The sequence below is a fragment of the Lissotriton helveticus genome, chromosome 3_1 (genome assembly GCF_964261635.1).
Source record: "Lissotriton helveticus chromosome 3_1, aLisHel1.1, whole genome shotgun sequence".
Classification (NCBI taxonomy): Eukaryota; Metazoa; Chordata; class Amphibia; order Caudata; family Salamandridae; genus Lissotriton; species Lissotriton helveticus.
This window is the reverse complement of record NC_136061.1, coordinates 665,047,271-665,053,270: the sequence shown is the minus strand read 5'-3', so window position 1 is coordinate 665,053,270 and position 6,000 is coordinate 665,047,271. Positions and strand designations below refer to the sequence as shown.

The following is a 6,000-nucleotide window of genomic DNA, read 5'->3' as shown; positions in this document are numbered from 1 at the left end:
GTAAAAGCGTTTTGGTTATTTTGTTAGTTTTAGAGGCTTTTATAGATTCTCCAACTCCACACTTATCACCGAAAAACAGTCAATGTTATCCTATGGAGGAAAATAGGGTTATCGGTTCAAAGGTAAGTATTTAGTTGTGGGAGTTGGTATTCTGGGGGTAGACTCAGGGGTCCCCCAGGGTCAAGGATGCACTCTCAGCTGCACTAGGGAGGCTGGGTGCAGAGTGCTGAGGCCCAATTTTATCCAATTGGGGATAGGGGAACTCCAGTTGGCGTCTGCTTACCCGCAGGCCACAGGGCTGTGGGAGCAAAGCTCCTGGTCTTAAGTTCAGGGCAAATGGGGGTTCAAGCCAGCACAAAAGGCGCGCCCTCAGCGGCACTGGAGCGGCCGGGTGCAGAGTGCTGTTTTGGCATCAGGCGCCGTGTTGCTTTCAAAGGGGAGCCTCCGGTTTGCAAACATACTGCTGGCTCAGGGACAAAGTTCTTCTGGGTGCAACCACCACTTGAAGGGGTAAGTTGGGATGCTGGGGGTTGGTTAGGCACCATCGGTTGGGCCACCCAAGGCCGTGGGGCGTTGGGTGCAGGGCAGGGCTTAATTTGTGCCTGTGCTTTCCGGTGCATAGCACCGGCACTTACTTGATAGGGCCAGGTCTACAGTCGGACTCTGACTCTACAAAATCTGCTGCGCCACGAGGTGCACCGCGCACGTCACGTTTTTCAATATAAGCTACTAATGTACACTTGCTACTGTACTCCCACTCGTGCAGCCGCATCGTTTTTACACATCTCCCAAGCAACCGGCGTTTAACAGTGCTGCTGAGTGTGGGACACATAACCTGCCATGAGCCCCGCCCCAGCCCAGAGGAGATTCTCCTAATCATTAAATATAACTGTGTTAATGGCGGCACTTCACTGCACTGCGCACAGCGGTGGCCTTAGCCACTTGCCTGTGGTGGGCGGGCCGGTGGAAACTGGTTTGAGTGGAATTTGGCAAGTTATGATGGGGTATGGGCGGGCTGTGCGGCAATGTGCGCAGTGCGCAGATTTATTTCACAATGCCAATTTGCCACGCCACGCCCCAGCATAATGGTTAACCACCGCAGCACGCAGCAGGCAGCAGGCAGCTCACCACGACGCAGGTGTAATCGCGTCGTGGCGTTGTGAGGGCATCGATCAGCGGCCACATCCAGGCAGGCCTAATCAGTTATTAAAGAAAGGCCATGCATGCGCCGTGCAACCGGTGTGACGTGTGAGTGTGTCCCGAGTCAGTCCCTGCCGGCCGGCGACCACAGGTGATGGTAAGACAAGCACTAACTTACTTAGTAGTACTCTGTACTGTACTAGTAAGTAGCTGCTACTAGATGATGCCAATATGCCATGTTCATTGCCTTGCCATAAAAACCAACGGTTTTCATTTTGGAGTGTGGTGGTGGTGGGGGTTGCGTGACTGCCGTGATGACCCGACCGATGGTCCCGGTCGGGTCACCAGATCACTGTGGTGGTAGGTCGGTGGCGGCCTGGTGGGGCAGCTAGCCTCCGTCGACCCCACATTGAAGATTCGATTAACTAACTGCCTGGATGCATGTTATGTCGTGGGCCCAAGGCCCACATGAGGGTACAGACTGCGACACAGACACCAGTTAGATAGTGGGTTAGTGAGCCACGAGCGCTCGGCTCTATTTATTAACTGTGTCACGTGATGTCGTGACATCAGTGGTGGGTGGGTGTTTAGTGTAGCATTACATTTTAACCCTTGGATTGTCTGCTAGGACACAACATTCCTCCCAAAATTTTATAAAAATTAAGGAAACACAAAAGTCCGAATCTGTGGAAAAAAATACACAAATATACAATAATTACAAATTTACATTGAGTCTCTTCAGCTGCTTGCTTGATGACGACGGTGGAAATTGCTGCTGAAACTTTATTTCTTCTTGGCTTGACGTCCTGGTTATCGGTGGGCGTGCTCTTCTTTACTTGCGCCGTGGACGTGTGTTGGTCAGTCCACTGAGATCTTGCTTTTGAGGATGACGCCAAACAGGATGACCAGATGTTAGACTTGAAGGATGTTGTCTTCTGCTGGTCCGTTGGTTTCTTCACTGTAGGCAGCTTGGCTTTACATTACAAAGGATGGAGTGTTTGAAGGACATTCTTCTCACTAGGACGCCCCTCTCTCGGGTGCTCTCCTGCCACGAGATGTCCCGGAGGCCCTTTTCATCAGGTTTCCACTGGGCCAGGTATTATTCCGTAGCGTTGCTCCAACTCCACAGTCTGCGTGTGAATGGAGGAGACGATGGGGGTACTACCTCACAAAGTCCGTAGCTCCACCTGAAGGGTAATTGTTGACTCCAGCCTTCGCGCACAAGTTCCTCTTCTTCCTGGGACGTGCAGGTTAGATGGCGATGGATTCATCTCTCGTGTCAGGACCCTCTGCCACCGGTGTCCCTGAGGTCTTTGCCCCTTGGATCTCCACGGGCTGGTGTGGAATGGTCAGTTCTCCTTGTTCAGGCCATCTGAGCTCCCCCCGCTTCCAGGTTTCCGCTCGATCCCAAAGGTGGGTGTTGCCAATGGTCCGGCCTGTGCTCTCCTACCGTCCACGGGTCGTCGGGGTCTTGTGAATAGGTGCCTGTTCTGTTCTTGGTGCTATCAGTGTTCTCCTGGACGTGCGGGTCACTGTACACGTTGTTGTGGTGTGTCACCTCTTCTTCTTCTTGTAGGTGTGTGGACTTGTTACACCTCTCTTCACCTTTTCCAGATGTTCCTGATGGCGTTGTGCCACATGACTTCTTACTTCAGTTCTTTTCTTCATGGCATCGTGCCACTCTTCTCCCTTCTCCTTTTCGCGACACGGTGCGGTCACCTTTCTTTCTTCGTCTTGCTGACCAGGCTTCTTCAAGCAGCGTGCACTCCGCCTGTTTCCATCTGGTCTTGTCCTGTCTTTAGGACACTGTCTTCTCTCCACTCTTCGGTGGCTGGACCGGTCATTACGATCTTCTCTCTTGCCTCCTATTACTACTAGTTATTGTTGGTGTTGCGTCCGTCTCTCCGGGTCTTCTGATCTCTCAGTTCACGGACGTCTTCTGGCAGGACATATTCATCCTGACTTCTTGGCAGAATTTCTTGGGCGCCCCTCTGGCTTGTCGGATCATCCTTTTCTTCTTGGGCGATCTTCTTTGCTACCAGATGGGGTGGACAGCTTCCTCTTCGTGAGTCTTCTCGCTGTCCGCGATCATTGGGATCGCCATGTGCTTCTGCTGCCGTGCTTTTGGCGTTGGCGCAGTTTCTCCTGCGCTCTTCGTGTGCTCTGCTTTTTCCGGAGGGTTAACTTCACCTCTCCATGGACCTTCTCCGGTGGATGCACTTCTCGTGCGCGCTTCCGGTGAGGCTCTTTTGCTTCTTGGGGCGTTGACCGTGCTTGGTTACTTTGCCTCCTTTTGGCTGCGGGGTAACTTTGCGTTACTTTTCCGTTGCACGTCAGTGTGCATTGCAGTGGCAAGTTCTTGCTTCACTTGGTACCGTCGTGATACATCTTCAGTGTAGCTTTGTTCCTTGCGGTTCATTTAATTCTTTGGCGTCGTCGCTCTTCCACGTACGTATCGCACTTTTCTTCTTCACACTTGGGTACTTGCCTCACACGTCTTCTGGTGCTTTGGGTGTGGCTTCCTTACTTTCAGGCGCTGTCCTGTACTGTCCACGTCCGGGGTACACTTACGCTCTTCCATCGGTTGCCTTTAGATCTAGCTGCTTGCGGTAGACGTCTTGACTCTCCCTCTACGTCCAGCGTGAGGTTGTTGTCTCTACTGCGTTTGCGATGAACACCTGTGGCCACAGGCGTCACTTCTGCAGTGGTGATGGGTCTCCGTCTACGTCCGCTTCGCTGCAGGCTTGTTCTCCCTGTAGGCTTTCCCTTGTGCTTGTCCTGTGCTTGTTTGCTGATTCTGTGCTTCTTGTGGTGCAGTACCAACCAGTGTCCACTAGATGGCAGTGTAGGCTGTTGGACCCTTCAGCAGCAGCTTACTTTTCACTTGACTTTCCCTCTTGTTGTTAATGCTTGGAGTCCCGGGCTTGCAGGGCCTGCTGTTGTCCAGGAGTGTGCAGAACAGGAGGGGGCTGGAGTCACTGCTACTGACAGGTGAGTCCCATTTCTTTCTTTGCCTTTGGGGCTGTAGGGCACAGAAGTGTTTATGGTGCAGGCATCATTCTTGTCCTTTTTATTTTATCGGTATTGCCAGGGGGAGGGCCAGGCATTACTGAGCGTGTGCAAGGGGGCGGAAGACTCGGTCTCTCTAGCAGCATGTGGTTTCACTTTGGGAGGCTGCACCTTTGCTTCCATGCATTGCGGCTGGACCGTGAATTCTCCTTGTGCTTCCGGCACTCGTGGCCTCTTGTGGGGCTGTACTCTGCAGTCCTCCGCAGCTCAGCTCACGCTGCGGGCCTTCCACTCTTTTGCCCGGGGACCCAGGATATGTGGCCTCTTGCTTTTCGCCGGCGATTGTCTGCATTTTGCATCGCCAACCGCACGTAGTCTTCGCGCGGGCAGGGAGGGGGCCGGGGGCCGGGAGCCGGTCATGCCATGGCAGGGTTATGTTGGAGCCGTGCCGATCAGCCGCGGGTGGGCTCCGCATCTTTACTTTCACTCTCCCCGCCCGCGGCAGCTCCTCTGCTCACACGCTGCGCGGGTCGGGGGAGAGAGGACGCTTCCAGCAGGCCGCGGGTGGGCTCCACTGGCGCTGCTTTGTTTAATGTACATTTCCAGGCATTACCCTGCGATGACACTGGCGATCAGAGGGGGCATGATTTTACTTTCGCTACTACTGGCATGTTCATTAATCAACTTCCATGGCTTGTGGGCCCCTCTGCCTGCAATCTTCCAGTCTTAGTGCTGATATAGCCCCTGCCAGGCCCCTGCTCTGGGCATGAAGTATCCTCCAGGCTCCCTCTCCCCTAAACAGTTTACTGCTTCGAAATGGCTAAATCCCTGCAGTTTAACCTTCACAAATGAAAGTACAATTGATTGCGTTCTGAGATTGTGCAGCGGTGCATCACAAGTTGCCACATGGATGTGTCACCACCTGGGGTCAGGCCAGGTAAGCCGCATTTTAGGTGTTTTCAGATGGAGTAAGCAGAAACTTTAAACTTTGGAAACGTCCATTTCTAATGACAGATTTAGCACAGGACGCATGATCTTGGGCCAGTCTACCTTATTCTAAATATCCGATTCCTTGGTGGCAAGCAGAATTTCTATTTTAATGGTTTATAACTTCATGAAGTTATTAGTAATCCATATCTGGGATCTGGTCAGGAGATATATTTTTTGTCCTTTAGTTACCCTCCCTCACTCACTCTCTGTGCCTCACTTTATGACTCTCTCCATTCTCTGCACGTTTCTCTCAATTTCCCTACCAGACTCCCCAGGATATAGCGGCATGGATTTAGCAAATTTAGCGGCATGAATATGGAAATTTATCGGCACAAATATGGAAATTTAGCGGCATTTTTGCTGCACTTTATTTTACTCATAATCATTCATTTTCAGCTTTAAAACAATGGAAACTGTTTTAGCAGAGTATTCCACTTTGAAATAGGCCCTGATGTGATGTCCTTTCCTTTGATGTCCCTTCCACTACCCCTAGCAGTTTTCACATGTAATTTCATGTGTGAATGCCACTCACATCCTCATCCTCTAGGGCAGTGTTTCCCAAACTGGGGTCCACGGACCCCGAGGGGTCCGTGACACATTCCCAGGGGGTCCGTAGGCAACAGTTTTAAAAGCACAGAAAAGTTTCTTGTATAATTAGCAGCTTTCCAGCAACAATAAAAGTGTCAAGATAATGCCAGTGATTAATGTACCTGCTGGAGCGTGAGGAGAGTTTTTTTCAGTGGCAGCTTTGATTTAACTAATGTAGCACAGAGGGTTAATGTGCCTACTGGAAAGAACGTGTAACATGCATTTTAAAAAGCAGTATTTTATGTGCATAGGTTTGTGGTTACTGCTGTTGTC

The 6,000-nt window shown here is 51.4% G+C and overlaps 1 long non-coding RNA gene across 1 annotated transcript in view; it reads left to right on the top strand.

The window, feature by feature from the left end:
- The first annotated feature begins 4,086 nt into the window (after window positions 1-4,086).
- LOC144824703 (uncharacterized) overlaps window positions 4,087-6,000 on the top strand; it is a 71,453-nt gene continuing 69,539 nt past the window's right edge. Inside the window, exon 1 of the long non-coding RNA XR_013609067.1 lies at window positions 4,087-4,131. This is a non-coding gene — a long non-coding RNA (uncharacterized LOC144824703). The remainder of the gene's footprint in view (window positions 4,132-6,000) is intronic.